This window comes from Quercus lobata, chromosome 6 (genome assembly GCF_001633185.2).
Source record: "Quercus lobata isolate SW786 chromosome 6, ValleyOak3.0 Primary Assembly, whole genome shotgun sequence".
Lineage (NCBI taxonomy): Eukaryota > Viridiplantae > Streptophyta > Magnoliopsida > Fagales > Fagaceae > Quercus > Quercus lobata.
In genome coordinates this window covers 17958088-17968568 of record NC_044909.1, presented here as the reverse complement: position 1 = coordinate 17968568, position 10481 = coordinate 17958088, and the positions used below count along the sequence as shown (strand labels likewise).

Below are 10481 nucleotides of genomic sequence, written 5' to 3'. Positions count from 1 at the left end.
GTCACAACGCTCAACACTTTGCTAACAATGTTTGACAATGCTATATACAAACAGAAAATAGAATTCAAAAAGAGGGGCAACAAATATTTATGCCAAGATTATTTATTAGCTTAAACAAATAATATTGTATAAATAGAGAGAGAGAGAGAGAGAGAGAGAGAGAGAGAGAGAGAGAGAGAGTGTGTGTGTGTGTGTGTAACACCCCAAGTTTTTCTCTAAATATATGTGTATATTTTTAGTGAGGGAATTTTTGTAAAATTGTTAACAAGATATTTGTTATGTGTGGTCCATAACCTCCCCCATCTATCACCACACGTGACCCCCCCCCCCCCCCTTCTCTTTTCATTCTCACGGTTGCTCTCTCCTTCCTATCTCTTATTCATTCTTTTCTTCCCCAATGATGATTGAACCTTAAAGCACCCATATCCTGCATCATTTCTTTCCCCTCTCTAGTCTAAATCTCCTTGTTAGGGAGGATTATGTCTCCATTAATTCTCCTAGTATAGCCAAAACTCCATGAGATTTTGAAGTATAAGAGACCCAAGGTAAAAATCTAAGGTTTCTCTCAATTTCTTCTATGAGGATCTAGGCAACAAGTGTTTTTATTAAATCCAAAATTTTCAAACTATTTGGGGGTGTTTGCTTTGATGGGGTGTTTTAGTTGTCTATTTTACTAATGGGTATTTGAGGTTTGGTTTCTTAGAGCAGCTATATGGGTTTTGTTGTTGCATGAGTTGATTCCAAAGTGTTTCGTTTGCATTTGAATGGCTTTGACATATGTGAATGTGGGCATGTGAATGTGGGCATGTGCTTATTGCATGTCAAGTGTTTGGTAAATTGCCTATATGAGTTAGAGGATCGAATTTCTTGACTCATGTTGTGATGACTATTATATGAGGTTATTGGTTGCATTCATAGTTGTTATCATTTACTAAAACATGTAGTTTTGAGGTTAATCAAGTTTGAAAGTTTTTGGCATGGTATTAAGATTATAGTAATTTTATTTTGGAATTGTAAATCTGTCCCTGACAGATTTGAGTAAGCTGCATTACATGATTTTTAATAAATTATAGAAAAATTATTTTGAGCCCAATTTTTAGTGGTACATACTAGACATATAAAGGCTTCTCCCTATTTAAATTTAAGCTTTTTGGATAACGTTAAGTGGACCAATTATAAAAAGGGCTGACTTGTTGGAAGTTATCTGAAGGTGTGATTAGGATGCTAAGACTTTAAGGAATTTACTCCAAGCTTTTATTGTGTGGTTTAGCTTATAAGTTCATATGTGCTTTCTTTGACAAGTGTTTTACTTTGGCTAATTTTATCATGGTTTGGTAGCAACATACTTTGCATCAAGTTGGTAAATGCACATTGTTTGCGGTAGGAAAATTAAATGTTTTGATTATGTTATAGTCCTATGAGTTTCTTGTATGCTTGTTTGGTTCTTATTTGGGTAGGGGTACTTGTATTGAGATGGTCAAGCTAGGCTTTAGGGCCTTAGGTTTGATTTTTGAGGAAATCCTTTCCGACTTATGGAGACAAATTTGATAGCATAATTTTGTAGTAGGTCATGTTATTAATAGGCTTGATACTTGTGTTTCTAGGTTCCAAGGTACTTGATGATGGACCTAGTGATGAGATTGGTTGATTTCATGGTACCCGGTTGAGGTAAAATTGGTTGGCATCCCGAGGTAAGTAGCTTTTTAATGGGATTTTTTTTGGAAAATAATCATGTTGCATAAATGTTGTTTTTGGGTCAAACACATTTTGGGAAATTATATATGGATCTATGTTTTCTTAAAAGTGTTGTATTGTAACCCTATTATATATTATTATATATAAAAATGCATCATATTTAGTATTGCATTTGGGAAAATGCATGATGGAAAATATAAGCATCTTTGACTTAATCCTATGATAAGGAATTCATGGACTCTATGGTATATTGGAAACTTAAAGGTGCTTATTTATCTTGTCTTGTATTATTTAGGAAATATTGATGCAAAACACTTTTGACAAGAAATACTTTTGAGAATTTTGTGGACATTTGGTTGTTTGTAATACCTTATGAAACTACTTGGAAGTAAACTATGTATTTTGAATACATTGAACTTGTGAGCTTTTGATGAGGTTTTGCCCTTGTGCTATGATGTTGGTGATTATCCTGTCTTGGTGACAACAAGCCAAGTTGGAGATTCACACTTTGCATGACATGAGTAAATCCTTGAGTGTGTAGGTGAGGCCACTGCCTAAAGGGCCAAAAGACCACATGCAAAAAGGGTACTGTGCGACATGTCATTCCCTGCTGCCCATGAGGAGAAGAGGTAAATCCTTGAGTGTGTGGGTGAGGCTAGGCAGGGCCAAGAAACCTCATGCAAAAGAGGTGCTACATGACGTGTTATCCCTTACTGCCCATGGAAGGGATAGGTAAATCCGTGAGGGTGTGGGTGAGGCTTGGCAAGGCCAATAGACCACATGCCAAAAGAGGTACATATCATGCTAGTGTATTTGGGCTCTAACTTGTTTGTGGCGGTATGATGTCTGGGTGATATCTCGGTCCTTGTTGCATCTTGGTTAAGGTTTTCTATTGAAATGGTATTGGATATTTTTATGGCTCACAGTGAATGGAATGTAATTTTATAGTTATTTTTGGAAGCTTGGTACTAAACTATTCCTATCGTTCTTGTCATGTGGCTAATGAAATTGTTTTTGCATAAATTAAATGGAAATTCCCAAATTGTAACATGTTTTGTAAAATGTTCATTATCATGAAACTTTCATTTCCCCCACCCCCATTAATTATACTACTTATTGGACTTTAGCTCATTCCACTCTCCAACAGTTTTTCAGATAAATTTGCTATACCTCGAGCATGGAGCTTGTTTTATTGGTGGTGATTGGAGCATTATGTTAATTGAGAGATTTATGCTATGATTGGTTGGTGACTCAACTTTCTAAATTTATTGAGGCCATAGCTAATTCCATTGGAGGTTGGGCTCTTGAGGTTTGTTAGCCTTAGGCATTGTAGGCCTAGATTATGTCGTTGAGGTTGCCTATCCTAGGAAGGATGGTGATTTGATGTTGATCCATGTGGAGTCTTGGAATTTCGTGTATATTTGGAGACATTATTCATAATTTTTATTGTTTGTAAATGTCTCATAGAGCTCTAACTTATATTGTGGAGAGATCAATATGTTTATTTATTTTATCATTTGGAAAGAAAAAAAAAATCCCTTACAATTCCTTTTGAAGGTTTGGTTTCACATGCTTTGAACCCTTTTGGGTTTGGGGAGAGAGAGAGAGAGAGAGAGAGAGAGAGAGAGGTGACAAATTCTAAATGTTGAATTGGTAATAAGTACAAGTGTAGCCACCACACCTTTAGTAAGTACATAGGATAAGGTTTCACAAATTTGCTGACCAAGCTTGCAGCTTACCAGAAACTCTTTCTTTTGGTAGTAACTTTCCCCAAGATACCACCTGATAAATTGTATTAGAATGCCCACAGTTGGTTTAAAGCTTCAAAGAGAATGATTCCTAACCATTGTTTCTTGATAGATCATGACCAATAAAGAGGCAATTACAAATGGAATTTGATAAATAAATTCAGATATAACAATTAGATCAAATCCAAATAAAAGGGATCTTGCATTCTAATGATATGGTCAAAATCATTTATTTCATTTTGGTATAAGGTTGGCACACATTTAGATGAAACTATGATAATTTCATACAAGGGATAATTACAGATTACCCACTTGTGGTTTAACCCGAATTTAACTTACCCACCCATGGTTTCATTTTTTACACTTTACCCACCTGTAGTTCATTCCGTTTATGCTTCGTAATCCACCTCTAATTTTTTTGTTACTCTAATAAGTTTCATCAAAAAATTAAACAAGAAATCAGATCAAACACTCCTCTCCCACGCACTTTCTCACGCTTGCTCACCCACCGGAGATCTTAGATGCTATAATGGCACCCACTTGATTGATTAGTCCGAGAATCATCATTAAAGCTGCGTTTGTTTCGCATGTAAACTAAAATCTGAAAATGTTTTACACTCGAGTGTGTGTTTGGCACCACTTGAAAATATAGTCAAATTGAAAATAGAAATCAGTTTAACTGTAAAATAAGCTTCCTATGCCATAAATGAATTTTCCTTTCCATTTCACCTTCAATAGATTTCCGGATTGGTCACTCCTCACACACCCCGAAACTCATCCTCAAGCTCACCTTAGCTCCACCCCCATGCACCGATGACAGAGAGAAGCAGCTCTACCCCACACTCCATTGAAGGTTCGATGTCCACCCACACTCCGACGCAGCTCCACCCCACACTCCGACGCCAGTCCGGTGAGTTTTCTCCCTTTTCTTCTCTTCTCTCACCTCCGCCCACTTTGAGCTCTACATGTACGCTATCCACCAAGGCAAAAATCTCCCTTATGCCAGCGAAGCCATACCCACCTCCAACATCTCCGATCTGTCGCCAACGAAGCCAATCTATGGGTTTGGGTTTTGACTTGTGAAGGAGGAGCATGACTAATTTGGGTATGGGTTTTGAGGAGCGTGATGTGTAGGTTGCGATTTGGGTTTTAGTGGTGGTCGATCTGAGATTTTGGGTTGTCACGGTGGACATCAGCGTGGGGTCATGATGCTATGGGTGGACCTGGGTTCGTGGGGCCGTGGGTAGCAGCTCGCCGTGGGTCTTGGGATTGAGATCTATGGAGTGGTTGATTTGAGTTTAATTTTTCTGGGTTTGAGAAGTCCTGAAATATATGTCTGGATTTGAAATTGAGGTTTCAAATATATGCATGGTTTGAATTCATTTGTTCTCAAGTTCCATTAAAGTTCTCTAAGTTTTTTTTTTTTTTTTCTTTCTTTTTCTTCCAACAGAGAAGTTGAAACTGTGATTTTTCTCTCTCTGCATGTTAATTTTCAATGTGTTGCTAGCAATTTGTGACTCTTTTTTGTGGGCTTAATTTTGAAGCCAATCTAGTATAAAACATGGGATCAAATGTTGTGCTATATTTTGGGGTTGTATTTTGATATATCTGTGGTTTGTACTTTGATGGTATTGCCTGGTTTGATTTGTATTAGTTTTCTGGGTGTATGTTCTTCATGTTTGTATATGTTCTTAATATTTGTGAATGGTGAGAAACCAATACTATATTTTAATCTTTTTTTTTTCTTGTTTTGGGAGGAAAGAGATATAAAATGGGTGTAAAAAGATTTATTTATCCTTCTTTTTTAACAAAGGTGGGTAACAAAAACTAAACGGAAATAACCTCAGATGAGTAAAGTGTCAAAAATGAAACCACGGGTGAATAAGTTAAATTCGGGTTGAACCACAGGTGGGTAATCTGTAATTATCCCTTCATACAATAACTTATTTGAACCAACGAAATACATTGAGGCTATGTAGCTGGATATAATAACTTAGAGGGATTGATAGACATGGCAAAACGGGTCATAATTTTTTGACCCGACCCGATTGACCCGCAATCCTATTGACTCGCAACCCGATTGACCCGTTTAAAAATGACCTGTTTTGACCCGCAACTTGTTTGCCCCGCAAACCCGATTGACTCAATCCGAACCCGACCCGACCTGCCCGTTTTGCCACGTCTACCAACATTTAGTAGATTGAGATTGAGGTGTAATTCTTATAAAATATTTACTTATTCTTCTTTACTTAATATGTTATGTACTCCATTATAGTTTGTCATTCTTTACTTGCCACCTTCATTTTCTCTTCCTACTTTAAAATGATCGAAGGTTATACCAAGATTAGCTTCTAGAAAGCTGGAACAAGAGTTGCACCAAATTTGGGTATCAAGTGTTTAGTGGTAATTGGTAAGTGATAACAGTATCACCAGTGAGAATTTAATCACAATTAAGGAACTCATAAACAATTGACAGATTGCATCTATTTAAAAAAAATATGGGTCAACTCAACCTGTCCCGCGACCCGACTCAACCCGCGACCCGATTAACCCACAACCCGATTGACCCGTTTAAAAATGACCTGACTGACCCGACCCAACGTACCCGTTTTGCCAAGTCTAGTGCCGGATAGGAAGCTGTTTCCTTGTGAGTATGAGGTTGGTGTGGGGAAGTCAAATTAAAATATAGTTATAGTCTACAAGACTACATCCTCCTAAATTGTAATTATTGTGGACTTTCTCTTCAATAAGAAAATTGGGTATTAATAAAGTAAAGATAGGAAAAGAGGGCTCTTTTGACTAACAGTAACAGTAACTATTGATTTTTTTTTTTTTTTTTAAGTTTGTCCTAATTTGTTGGTTTTTTAAAAAAAATAACTACAAAACTCATACTATATTATAAGTTAGCCACCGTTTCAAACTTATTTCATTTCTAACAATTCGAGTCCAGTGGACTCGATTTACCCAGAAGACAAACTAGAAAATCGAGTTCAATGAACTCGGTTTCCATGTACAGAAATCGAGTTCATTGAACTCGGTTTATATACACAGAAATCGAGTTCAAAGAACTCGGTTTCCATGTATGGAAACCAAGTTCATTGAAGTCGGTTTCTGTACATGGAAACCGAGTTCATTGAACTCGATTTCCATACAAAATTTAAAAAGCTGTGTTAATAACTCGGGGATACACGCCGTACTATCAAACTTCCATACCTCTACAAATGCGAAAATCCAACGCAATATATACAGAATCTGCGTTCTGCCACATAAATTAAAAAAAAAAATTCAAAATGGTAATTCGAAAACTCGATTTCTATCCATGGAAACTGAGTTCATTGAACTTGATTTCCATGTCTCATCCATGTTTCCCCACTCGGTTTTTGTTCAAACTACACCACCCCTGTTTTACTCTCCACAAAACAGAGCATTATGATTTCAAGAAAGACAAAATCAGTTACAAAGCTCTAAGACTAAACATTACTTTGGAAAATATTATAGTACACAAAGCTATCAAAGTACAGTGATGATGTTAGACTTTTGTTTGCTATCTGAACATGACATGAAACTCTACACCAAACTAGAGGGACTTCCTAGCTATTTGAATAGTTTTAACAGTGATTCTGATGCCTTGTGAAGTATGCTCTGTTTTGTGGAGAGTAAAACAGGGTTAAGTTATTTCATGCATGGTGTTCGTGTTTGAACAAAAACCAAGTGGGGAGGAGATGGATCAGACATGGAAATCGAGTTCAATGAACTCGGTTTCCATGTATAGAAACTGAGTTCAATGAACTCGATTTCTATGTAGATAAACCGAGTTCAATGAACTCGGTTTTTGTACATGGAAACCGAGTCTATTGAACTTGATTTCCTAGTTTGTCCGTATCAGTTTCTGGGTAAATCGAGTACACTGGACTCGAATTGTTAGAAATGAAATAAGTCTGAAAGGTTGGTTAACTTATAATATAGTATGGGTTTTGTAGTTATTTTTTAAAAAAATCCTAATTTGTTGGTTTGTAAAAGACAATATTAGTGCTGGGCCTGCTGGCTACCGTACTTGACCAGAGTACATTTATTCAATTGCTGTGCAAGGGATGATCTTGGGTTAAAATGACATTCTACTCATCCATAGTATAAAAAGCCATCCTCCCATTTTGTGCATTTCTACTATCATCGTTAACCTGCAATCATCAAATTCCATGATACAATATCTCTTTCAGGCATTTCATTGAATAGTTACGTGCCTTATGCATAAATGATTCATATAATTCAAACAAATTACAAACAACAAACAAATATTGATGGGCTAAAATTCAATGTGCCAGAAGTTTAATTGTCCAAAAAAATAAACCAGACCTCGACTGCTTAAACATGTATTGGCAAAGCCAAGCCACCACCGAAAAACCAAAATAGACGTGTCCATGTATTTGAAGCTTGCAATTTTAATCACATCAAAGCAACAAAGGATACTTAAAGCTTAAGAATTTAATCCATCACATGTCCATTGGCTCCTTTACCAGAAAAGTTATTGGGGTATTTCACCAAAAATGTCTAAAGCATAGAGGATTCATAAGCTGAGCATTTTCAATCGAGCACTTTTGGGGCCAAACTAAATAAATCAAAGTTCAAGTATTTAACAATCCAAATCCAAATGCATGCCCAAATAATTAACCATGCCTAAGTCCAAAATCATACCATATATGTGCCAAAAATCAAACAAACTAAGCCTAAACTCAGTACATCACACACCTAAAATAAATAAATCAAAGCAAATTTGGAAGATCCACATACTTACTATTGATATCTACAAGTGCTACACTAGCAGATTAATCTAAATGTATATTGAGAAAGTTGGGCGCTCTCAACTTCTCCTAGGCCGTAGAATTTCGGGTTCCTTCTGTCTTGAAGGCTCTTCTGTTCCCTTAGGTAAGTGTGTTTTATCTATAGGGCTTGTGGGTTCTCTTTTCCTTTGGGGTTTGGGAAACACATCTCTCCTTCTCTACCATGGAAGATATAACAAAAGGTTGGAACCAGCTGTCCCTCTCTGACCAAGAGGGTAGTGGCTTCCATCTACGCAAAGAATTGGCTTCTGAAGAATTTATTCTCACGGCAAAGTTTTTTACAAAAAGAGTTTTAAACACTAAATCGTTGGCTAGAACTTTTAATCAATTATGGAGATCGAGAAATAACTTAGTTTTGGGCGATAACATTGTTCTTTTCATTTTAGATAATAAAATAAGAGTGGATTAAGTAATTGCAAATGAGCCTTGGAGTTTTGACAAGCACTTGGTGGTGCTTCAACTATATGATAAGGACACGCATATAGATGACTTAGCTTTTAATCAAGCAGCATTCTGGGTTTTAAGTTCATAACATTCCTATCAGGTTCGTGAGCAGAGAGGTTGCTAAAGGTATCTATTCTAATATTGGAAAGGTATGCGAGTCTGATGGTCTGAAAAGGGATGGGGGAGATTTTATGTGAGTTCAAGTTATCATTGACATATCAAAATCACCGTGTTGTGAAAGGATTATTTCTTTGGAAGATGGAAACAAAAAGTGGGTATCTTTTAAATATGATCGACTGCTGAACCTATGTTATTTATTCACGTATGATAGACTTAGGTTTTGCGTTTCCTAACCACTAATGCTCATGTTTCTATATTGATTCTTCTCAAAGTTTTGTTATCAATACTATTTTCATTTTCCTATTTGCATATGCTTTTTTTTTTTTTGAGAAACACATATGCTTTATTTGGTTATTATATAAATATGACTTTCAGGTATGTGACAAGTAGGCGAAGGGGAAAAATAAAAGATATATGACATGAATTTGAAGTGTAAAGGGTCATAAGTTCTGTGAAGCCAAATAGAAAAAGGATGACCATTGCTTTTTCTCGAGAACAAAGTAACGAATTAGTTTTGTGTATCTTTACAAGTTGGAAAGGCAAGTGTCTTGCCGTCCATACATTGTGGTGTTTTAAGGGCAAAAACAAAAGAAATATTAGGCACCTTCAACGTGGTTTGTAGCTTTTTGTATATGAACGAAAAGTTGATTGGTTTTTATGGTAGTCCCTACTGGAGCTTCATCTCCTCATGAAACTTGGAGATGAACTCCCATGTGTAATTTCTATTATTTAATTTTCTGAAATTAAAGGTAAGAGGACAGGATATACTTTAACTTCCATGGTAGACATGACAACTGCTGCTTCTAGAGGCATCCTCAAAGATCATTTTGGACCAACCTCTGGTTTGGTAAAGGTAAACTCTTAAGAAAAATAATTGGAAAGTGCTTAAGTATTTTCTTTTTCTTGCATTAAACGTGCTGAAGTTGTTCCAAACCAAAAAGTTTAGGGAACTGCATCTTCAAAATTACATAAAACTTACACTTCTGATTGTTTCGATGGAAAACATTGTGTAAAGATAGTTTTCCGTATTTTCCAGTGTTTAGTAGCATTAGAATAAATGAGTCAAATGAAAACTATTTTTAGTCAACATAAAAAGTGTGGCTTATTTTAACAGATCATTTTCCACTAATTGTTTTTGGAAAACAACTCTATCTCACAGCAAGTTAAATACGGAAAGTTATGAAATTGTTTTTCAACTCATTAAAAGTTGCTACCAAACATAGAAAAATGTGATAGTTTTATAGAAAATGTTTTTTGAAAAATGATTCATTTTCTAGAAAACATCATTGTTAAAACAAATTGAGAACTGACAAAATCTCATATTATCGAATAAGAAATTTGGGGTTCAAATACCGCCTACTCTAAAAACCAACTAATATTTTAGCCTATAAATAAAGAGCAAAAATACCATAAGCTAAAATTCAATCTTATTTATTAAAAAAAAAATTGAAGGCAGTGAGTTTTTAACCTATCTTATACACATTTATTATACTTCTAAAATATATTCTATAACTGCCCACTTCTACGAGAAATTATACAATCCTCATGGTGGACCACGTCACTTGTCCACCATTCCACTAAAAAACTCTCACTTGTTTAAAATTACTAAGTCAGTAATCAGTTTCTGTTTTAAAAA

At 35.7% G+C, this 10481-nt stretch overlaps 1 long non-coding RNA gene across 2 annotated transcripts; it reads left to right on the top strand.

Annotated features, from left to right (window-relative positions):
* Positions 1 to 336: 336 nt before the first annotated feature.
* On the top strand, positions 337 to 3251 carry LOC115951030. Of its 2 annotated transcripts, none has more exons than XR_004083171.1 (3): positions 337 to 545; positions 1605 to 1691; positions 2843 to 3251. It is a non-coding gene; the product is annotated as an uncharacterized LOC115951030 (long non-coding RNA). The 2 variants fall into 2 exon arrangements; XR_004083172.1 differs by lacking the exon at positions 2843 to 3251 and adding an exon at positions 2237 to 2836.
* Positions 3252 to 10481: the final 7230 nt, after the last annotated feature.